General features: G+C 34.3%; 1 long non-coding RNA gene across 13 annotated transcripts in view; it reads right to left on the reverse strand.

Annotated features, from left to right (window-relative positions):
• Positions 1–9104, reverse strand: part of LOC139844631 (uncharacterized) — a 42291-nt gene extending 33187 nt beyond the window's left edge. The window contains exons 1-8 of one of the 13 annotated variants that reach the window (XR_011758040.1): positions 8900–9104; positions 8708–8810; positions 8560–8637; positions 7467–7628; positions 6942–7320; positions 6735–6820; positions 6407–6522; positions 6063–6145 (exon numbers count right to left, since the gene is read on the reverse strand). This is a non-coding gene — a long non-coding RNA (uncharacterized lncRNA). Of the gene's footprint in view, positions 1–6062; positions 6146–6406; positions 6523–6627; positions 6821–6941; positions 7396–7466; positions 8811–8899 lie in introns of all 13 variants that reach the window. The other 12 variants (XR_011758041.1, XR_011758047.1, XR_011758046.1 and 9 more) reach the window with 12 other exon arrangements.
• Positions 9105–10303: the final 1199 nt, after the last annotated feature.

The raw sequence follows: 10303 nt of genomic DNA on the forward strand, positions 1-10303 counted from the left end.
ACTAAAAACTACACTACTGTACGATTAGGTACACTGCCTATAAGTGTTGTAGCAAGGTTTAAGTATATCCATTCTATAAATAAATAAATATCTTGTGTAAAATTGTATCGTATTTAATAGTGTTTCGTTGTAAAATTTAATAGTATTATATACCACTCCGCTACCACATCAGATATTTTAGATTATCATTATTTGATAATCTACGTAAAGCTTTTTAAACCTTTATTGATGAAATAAAGGTTATGGTTTGTTTTAAAATGAATGCAGTCTTTGAAAAAACGTCTCATATAGAGGTCAAAACCTCGCAACGAAATCAATTAATATGGAACGTTTTTAATCAATAAGAACGGGACATTTCAAAGACAAGTTGAATTTCGCATTGAGTTGGTTCCGGGGGCTACCCCCATTGCTAAAACTCCTTATCGCTTAGCGCCGACGGAAATGCAAGAGTTGTTAAATCAAATCCAAGAGTTGCTTGAAAAGGGTTTTATTTGACCGAGTGCTTCGCCATGGGGCGCTCCGGTTTTGTTCGTGAAAAAGAAGGATGGTAGTATGCGAATGTGCATCGATTATAGGGAGTTGAATAAAGTGACGATCAAGAATCGTTATCCTTTGCCTCGGATTGACGATTTGTTTGACCAACTCTAAGGTGCGACGTATTTCTCAAATATTGACCTACGGTCCGGCTATCACCAAATGCGGGTCCGTGAGGAAGATATTGAGAAAACAGCTTTTCGAACGCGTTATGGGCATTTTGAGTTTGTAGTTATGCCTTTTGGTCTTACGAATGCACCGGCAGCATTCATGGACCTTATGAACCGAGTGTGCCAACCTATGTTGGACAAGTCGGTGATTGTGTTCATTGACGACATACTAGTCTACTCGAAAAGTATGAACGAACATGAACGACATTTGCGTGAAGTATTGAAGACGTTACGAAAGGAGAAGTTATATGCTAAGTTGTCCAAATGTGAATTTTGGCTAAGGGAGGTTCAATTCCTTGGCCACATTGTGAACAAAGACGGTATTCAAGTAGATCCAGGGAAGATAGAGACGGTGAAGAGTTGGAGACAACAGACTACGCCTACGGAGGTCCGAAGTTTTCTCGGATTGGCCGGTTATTATCGTCGGTTTATCCAAGACTTTTCTAAGATCGCTTCTTCGTTGACGAAATTGACGAGGAAGAACGCGAGATTTAATTGGGAGAAAGAGCAAGAGATTGCTTTTCAATTGTTAAAGGAGAAGTTATGTCAAGCTCCGGTGTTGGTATTGCCAGAGGGGGTGGAGGACATGACGGTTTATTGTGATGCTTCGCTAAATGGGCTCGGGTGTGTTCTTATGCAAAGGGGTAAAGTCATTGCTTACGCCTCTCGTCAATTAAAGGAACACGAAACGAGATATCCGACTCTTGATCTTGAGTTGGCGGCGGTTGTGCATGCGTTGAAAATTTGGCGCCATTACTTGTATGGTGTCAAGAGTACAATTTATTAGGATCATAAGAGTTTGAAACATCTCTTTAATCAACGAGACTTGAATTATCGTCAACGTAGGTGGATGGATGTGGTGAAAGATTATGATTGTGAAATACTTTATCATCCGGGCAAGGCGAATGTGGTCGCGGATGCGTTAAGTCGAATGAGTCATCACCCGGCGTTACGATTGGGATTGTTACGTATGATTATTACTAATGATTTTCTTAAAAACAACTTGGTGTGATTCAAATAGAGGCTTACGTTCACAACAAGCATGCGGAGCGAATTGTGGGACAATCGGAGTTCATTACTATGGGCTCGCGTGGTTTGTTGTCTTTTCAAGAAAGTGTGTGGGTGCCTAAGATGGGTGATTACCGACAAGTGCTACTTGATGAAGCACATAAGTCCAAGTATTCCATTCATCCAGGCGCGACGAAAATGTATCTTGATTTAAGGAAAGATTATTGGTGGCCGGGCATGAAACGTGATGTTGTAAAGTATGTTGAGCAATGCGTCACGTGTTTGCAAGTTAAAGCCGAGCACCAAAAGCCGTATGGTAAGTTACAACCGTTAGAAATCCTGAAATGAAAATGGGAGCACAATACCATGGATTTCATCACAAAGTTACCTAAAACGGCGAGAACACAATTTGATTCGATTTGGGTTATAGTAGATCGATTGACGAAAAGTGCTTTGTTTCTCCCCATTCGGGAAGCTATATCGTCGGAGACCTTGGCTAAGTTATTTATCAAGGAAGTCATCTCTCGACACGGTGTTCCTATATCTATTATTTCGAATCGAGATACCCGTTTTACATCTCGGTTTTGGGAAAAGTTTCATGAAGATATGGGTACGCAATTGAAATTGAGCACGGCGTATCATCCTTAAACGGACGTTCAAACCGAACGTACAAATCAAACTCTAGAGGATATGTTACGGGCGTGTATTATTGATTTTGGTGGTAGTTAGGATGAGCACTTGCCTTTGGTGGAATTCTCGTACAATAATAGTTATCATACTAGTATCGGGATGCCACCTTATGATATGCTTTATGGACGAAGGTATCGAACTCCAATTTGTTGGGGTGAAGTGGGTCAAAAGGAAATCGGGAGTACCGATTTGGTTTTAGAAACGAATAGCAAGATCGATATAATTCGAGATCATTTGAAAAAGGCGCAAGATAGACAAAAGTCGTATGCCGACAAGCGTAGACGAATGATTGAGTTCCAAGAGGGCGACAAAGTGATGCTTAAAGTTTTGCCATGGAAAGGTATTATCCGGTTTCGAAAACGGGGAAAGTTAGCTCCTCAGTTTATTGGGCCATTTAAGGTTTTAGCTCGTGTTGGTGAAGTCGCGTATCGTTTGGAATTACCCGAAGAGCTTGCAGGGATCCATAATACATTTCATGTTTCCCATCTCCGTAAGTGTCTTGCGGATGATTCATCATGGGTGCCTTTGGACGAAATCGAGCTAAACAATAAGTTAGAGTATATTGAGGAGCCGATTGCCATACTCGATGAGAAGGTCAAAAGGTTGAGACATAAAGAGATTAGAACTTTTAAAGTTCAATGGCGTCGTAGTAAGGGTTCCGAGTTTACTTGAGAGCCCGAAGAATTCGTGTTGGTTTATCTTCCTTCTTGTCATGCAGCTTGGATCGCGAGGACGTGCTCCGATTCAAGTGGGGGAGAGTTGTAAGACCCTAATCTTCATTGTACAGCAGAGTAAATAGAGTACATAAAGTGTGGGAATGATTGTGCAGTTAAACAGAAGTCAGAGAGTGATCTGAGCTTAGTGCGCGCCGCGCACATCAAAGGGAGCGCGCCGCACACCCTTTACTGTAGCCGGGTTCAGCCCTTTTTAATCAGATATTTTGATGGACATTTTGGTAATTGCACTTGTGGACGAATTAAAGGCAATTTGGTTAGTTTGTGGAGTATCATTCACTCCATTTTCAACAACCTTATCTTCTTCACTTTAATTTAGAGAGAGATTGTGATTTCTTGAGTGAGAGAGCTTAAATCCAAGAGGAAGGAGCTTGTTTCGGGATAAAGTTCAAGCATTAAAGTTGTTCATCTCATCTCTAGCTTCGTTTTGGTTGTAGTGGTATGCTCTAACTTTAATTTCCTTAATTTGATTTTGTGTAAGGGTTAGGGTTTGAGTAAATGATGAACATAAAACCCATATTTAGTGATTTTGGGTGTTCTGGGGTAAAATGGAGTCATGAAGGTTAAATGGTAACTAACCTAGGGTTTCAAAGTATTAAATTATGTTTATGAACCCTAATTGGTTAGTTAATTACTAACACACTTAGTTAATTGGTAAATGGGTGTTAGTTGCGATAATGGATGACCCGAAATGGGTGTATCGACTTTAAATTAGTCAAAGGTTTGATTATTGACCTAGTTGGGAATTATGGGTATGAAATACCCTAATTATGTCTTAGTAAGTGTTGTTGTACCTTAATCACTAGCTTCTAAGTGATTGATGATGGTCTTGACCCTTAAGGGGCGGTTTTGGTGAAAATGGGGCATTTAATGCATTTAAGTCATTAAATACACATGAGTGAATTGTTGGCATTTAATCTAACTAGTTTGTGTGTTAATTAATTACTTATTGCATTAGGTACTTTGCTTTGAATCTTACGGAAGTATTTAACCGTCACCAAATCGTTAAGGTGAGTGGAATAAGTATACATGTACGTATATGATGTGTTTACTTGTAAAAATGGATATGTGTTGTCCGAGTTAGTGATATATGCGTTGTACACTAACGGTTTTATGAATGGATATATGTTGTCCAAATTAGTGGTATATGTGTTGTACACTAACGATTTATGCTTGGATATGCGTTGTCCAATTTAGTGTTATATGTGTTGTACACTAACGATTTTATAAACGGATATGTGTTGTCCAAGGGTTAGTGATATATGTGTTGTACACTAACGGTTGTTACGAACACCGATGGGAAATTTGAGTACCATTCCTTTTACGATTGGTTAACCATGGTTGTATGAATTGTGTATTAGCATATTTAATTATGAACTATATGCTATTGGTATTGCTAGCTCATTGTGAATTGCAGTTAATGGTATATGCATAATTTTTGCATGGTTGTTGAATTGCTAGCTTGTGTACGGTATTGAGTAAGTGATGCAAGTAAGTAGATTATATATGTATATGTATAATTATTGCATTCACTAAGCGTTAGCTTACCCTCTCGTTGTTTACCTTTTTATAGGCACAGGTGTGGACAAGGGTAAGGGCATTGTTTTGGAGTAGAGATCCCGCTTGTTGTTAGGGGACGCTTTTTGGAAGTATTATCTTTTGGAGTTTGACCGAGACTTGGGTAGTTTAACCCCAAACACCATGCTCGTAGGGTCGTTTGGCATTTAAACTTTTTGTGGTCGAAACTCATGATTCGTATGAAACACGTATTTTGGGCATTGTAGGCCCCGCATTGTAAAACTCACTTTTATGTTTGATTCGTGTTAGTTTTACATATATAAACATGTTGTGAAAAGCGTTTGGTCTAATTAGGTCGGGAAGTGCGCACATCTTTTTACGTGTAAAAATCAGTCCGGACATAACCTGGATGGAGTTGTGCGCGCCGCGCACTTCAAGGGGAGCGCGCCGCGCACTCCCCTGTACAGCAGTTTTTAATTTTTTTTTTTGGGACTGTTTTCGGTCGGTTATTGGTTGGGTCGTTACATGCTACAACCAAGTTATTTCACTTGTGATATACTACTGACAATGGTACTACTTTTTTTGTATAGCAGTAACTATGGACATTAACTGCCGAGTACTCAAGTATCGTGTACTTTTTGTATTCAAATTTTCAAAGTTGTTCAAACCTGTTCATTCTTACAAACCAAGTAACATTGTTAGTAATCAATGAAAATGACCCAGAATACGTACTTGGGAGGGTTTAGTTTTGATAGAAAGGTAAGTAAGCATCCAACATTGTTCACCAAGAGTATGAAAAGATTTATAATACACCTTCCGTCTAACTTATCTTATTATATATATATATATATATATATATATATATATATATATATATATATATATATATATATATATATATAAACGAGAACCACTAAAAAGTTGAGAATTGCGAGAACTATTTAATTTAATAGTTTTTATGTGTTTAAATGCAACAAATTACATGCATATGTTAATTAATGCACATATCATTAACAAACATATGTTCATTAGCTCAAATTACATGTTAAATTGTTAATTTTATGAAACTGTTCACATGTTAGGAAACAAATATGCACATGTGAACGAGAAACTATATATTGAATAATATATGTAAAATATAAGTGTTTTTCAACTATTTTATGTTCATTCATACTCTTCATCAACGTTCATGTGTGATTCAATCTAGTTAGATGTGAAAATCTTTATAAATCAAAAGTTCTCGCAGTTCTCGCTTTTTTTATGGTTTTCGTTTGAACTTTTGACTATATATATATATATATATATATATATATATATATATATATATATATATATAATAAAAAATCACTCACTGAGACGTGGAACTATAAAACATAAATCCTTATAGTTGAAGTAAACAATTGCTTACTTGAAGTAGTTTTAAATTTTAACCGATGAGTTATATCTTTGGTTCTTAATATCTCTGTGCACACAAGCTGCCCAACATCATTCCTGAAAAATAATAAAAATATGTAACAAAACGATGAAGTATAGACCATTTTTGAAGATACACAAGAAGGGTTTGCATAGTGCTAATTTTTCCTTCATCCTTTATGCATCACAAAATTTGTTTGCATAATGTTCTCCTGCAGTAGCTAATATTAGTGATATGTACGTAGACCAATTCATGCTAAAATGGATTATGAACTCTCAAGTATAGTAAATTAGTTTATAAAACCGCATTACTATAACAATATCAAATAAAATAATTACCTTTAATTGTCCCTTGAAAGATCCACAACTGGATTAGTAAAACCGCAGACCAAGTAATTCGGGTCAAGCCAAACCAACGATGATAATATGCAAAAGAATCTAATAATTATATCAACCTGCAAAATTAAGAGATAGATGATAATTATGGAGAATGATCGAAGGATTGATGGAATTATATTATTAACTCTACCAAAGACTCAACGTTGTTATTCAAAGACAACTTGCTCAATTTAATCGATGATGCTGCTGTTCTAGACCAACATTATCTACAAAACAAAATTAATGAAAAAAAAGAAGAAACAATAATCAACCAAAGATACAAACTTACTTAACATAATTTTTATAATATCTAAGTTCTTTCAAAGTACAAATTGTCAATTCTATAAACCACTTTAGCATCATCATCATCATCATCTGCAGAACAAAAAAAAACAAAAAAAAACAAAAATGAAAAAACTTAATTTTAATTAAATTTGAATAAACGAAATTGGTAAACGTAATCAAGAATAATCTAAGCAAAAGACATAAGTATAACCTGAAGAAAGATTCGCCTTTAACTGAGTACGTCAATTAAACGACGAAAGCGAAATTTCAATCCAAGGAACCCTAAGTTTAGAAGGGGAAAACGATGAAAACAATCGATTATAATCATAAATTGTCCTTATAACGGCTTTAGACGACCAAATTATGAAGATAAAACCCTTCAATCATTCATCTTGCTCATCATTCAGAGGATAAAAGGTTTTTATGATCCAAGGAATAGAACTGTAGCACCAAAAAAACATATATGTTACAATAAATAAGCGCCACAAGTTGAATAATGAGTAAAATTCATAATTGACATGATTGTCAATAAATTGTGAGCTGACATAACTTTTCTCTCTTGTTCTCCACACTGTATGTTCCGGCATCATCTGTTAGCAGATCAGCAAATTATTTCGAGAGCAAAGCTAAAAATGAATTATAGCTCACCTATATGCTCTTGCACCCTACAACTCAATTACTCGGAATAATATAAATCTGTTAAGATAATTTGGCAAGCAGGAAAAAAATATCATACCTTATCGTCAAAACACAATGCACAGGGCTGTGATGTTGGAGCATCTGCTGCCTACATGTGTATTTTCTTGTGGGCATTGTATAAACTTAATAAAAGTAAAGGATCAAGGGGTTGTATACTTGTATGTATCCATAAGATCGGGCCAAACTATGACGTATTAAACTGAGAACAAATAGAGTATGGATTAATATAATCTTATACTATCACAACACAATTAAGGATATTGAAATATACATAATCAATGCAATTATCACTTAAACTGAAACTGAGTATGGTTCAAAGTGTATTACAACGAATACTTCTAACAATCATCTTTGACAATTCATTTCCATATCTACTAACCCTCATCAAAAAATTGGACGTTTAGTGCCAATTTGTGTGTGGAGTGCACTGTAGTTTTGGCCAAGGAAGAAAAGAGTCAAAGGAGATATAGTTAAGGGGTAATATTTGTATATATTTAGGGGTAAAAGTGGGGTATAAAAGATAACTTTTGAGATTTAAATGTAACTCTTTAATTTAATATAATAAATATTAAATAAAACTCACCCAATTTTTTAACGGAATTTATTTTTTTCTTGCCGCGAGTTAGATTTCTACGTTATCACCATTCAAATCGAAATAATTTTACGAACAAAACGTAACTAATTATATTGGAAACGGAGTTTTTTATATATAAAAAAGTGAAACATTTTGAATTAATTATATATACATATATCATAAACAAACTAAACCAATTATATCACATGAGTTCGAGTACTTTAATCCATTTTGTTCGCTTATTTTTTTCTCTGTTCTTGCTCAACATTAGTTTTATAAAAGACGTTAAAATGTTCTATCGCAACGCACGAACCATTAGGTATACTAGATAGCAAACGACATATATCCAAATACAATCGCAGCAACGCGCGGTCCGAATTATTTCTAGTTCAAAACATAACCAAATAGGTTGGTCTTGTTTCTTCTTCAACCTTTAATATTATTCTGATTCTGAATCAAAACATTAAAGAACATCAAGAACATTCATTTTCATCAAAAAATTCTATTTATGATCACATGTATAATGCAATAAAATTTTAAAAACGGTTATACTTACTTAGACCACACATCTTGGACAATCCCGTGTTGTCACATTCAAAAATCTTTTCGCCAATTGTAGCCAAAAGTCAATTACCTGCTTTGAATAAACCCTAAAAAAACTGATCAAAAACCCAATAAAATCCCTAAGCCACATAAATAATGACCTTGATTTTTCCTATCCAGAAGCTTTGAATTCTTCTTCCATATAATCTTGTAGTGAACAATGAAAAAGCAATATACATTGAAGGATTGATGATCGTAAAAACCCTAATAAAATTTGGTAATCAATCAAATAGGTAACAATTATTTGTTAATTAAATTAAACATTAAACATACAAATTATACGAAATCCATACCGTCTTCTTCCTTTTCCCCATCATCGCGTTATTCGGGATCAACTGTAACACCTTCAGGGTCTTTATATTTGTACTTACTTTTCAGTTTGTAGAGCAGTTTATAATAGAAATAGTTGTTTCCCAATTCCGGCTAAATTGAGATGGAATTGAAGACGATAATGGATGAACACAATTGAAGATGAGATGGATGAATATTTACCCTAATTTTGTTAGAAGCCAGCGTGTTTTTTTTTTTTTTTTTTTTTTATTAAAAGGGTATTTTAAGGATGGAGTGTATATTTTTTTTTTTTTTAGTGAATGATTAAGGACCGTTGGATCAACGGGTATTATAATGTAATTTTCTAATCTAATGGTAATTAAGGGTGTTTTGAAAACATTTATTAGCTAATCGAGACTCTCTTTTAATATATAAATATAAATATATATATATATATATATATATATATATATATATATATATATATATATATATATATATATATATATATATATATATATATATATAGTGATATAGTGATGTAATATATGTACACACATTTTATCTAGAAAAATAGAAGTATAAAAAGTCTTAAACTCTTAGACCAATTTTAATGGGGCATCACCAATTTCCGTCAGATGACATGGAATCCCATTTGGCACACATTTGACGCCCCTGACGTCCTTAATGGGGCGTCACCCCTGATGCTTGATGCTTAAGGAGCGTCAGTCAAGAATCCGACGAAAAAAAAAGTAGGCGTCAAGGATGTATGGACCAATCAGATTTCAGCATTAATATTTATATATTATTAATTAATATATTTTATACCCAACTACCAATAATATTTTACCACATCACTCATCACAAATTTAACACTCAAACTTAACATTCCCCATTATTTAACATTCACTTCATGACATTGTCACATTATAAAAAATACATCATCTGCCTTTGACATCCCAGTCATGATTATAATTGGTCTTACAAAACTTTAAGACCTTATAAAAACACGCATAAATTAAACTAGAAACTTTGTAGACTCAAATTGAAGAGACCAAAGCCAAATCCTTTTTACGATTCAAAGGTTGGCAGCCTAATTGAATAAAATTATACCTTCCAAAATGGCTACTGTAATAAACTAGTACTAAATAAATTAAAAAATGAACAAAAGTATACATAAGAATCAGATTCTATTAACCATCTATGATCAAGACATTAACATGCACTGATGCACAAACCCATATAAATATGTGTTTGCTAATTAAACAAAATAATCATCAACCAACTATTTTCAAATTACAACTAATTACCATTAATTATGTCTTTTGACAACAATTCAACCAATCACCATCATCATTATCACAATCATCATCATCATCATCTTAGCTCTTTGAAGAAGAAACTAAAAGAAATGCCACACAAGATAC

The sequence above is a fragment of the Rutidosis leptorrhynchoides genome, chromosome 4 (assembly GCF_046630445.1).
Source record: "Rutidosis leptorrhynchoides isolate AG116_Rl617_1_P2 chromosome 4, CSIRO_AGI_Rlap_v1, whole genome shotgun sequence".
In the NCBI taxonomy this organism is placed as follows: Eukaryota; Viridiplantae; Streptophyta; class Magnoliopsida; order Asterales; family Asteraceae; genus Rutidosis; species Rutidosis leptorrhynchoides.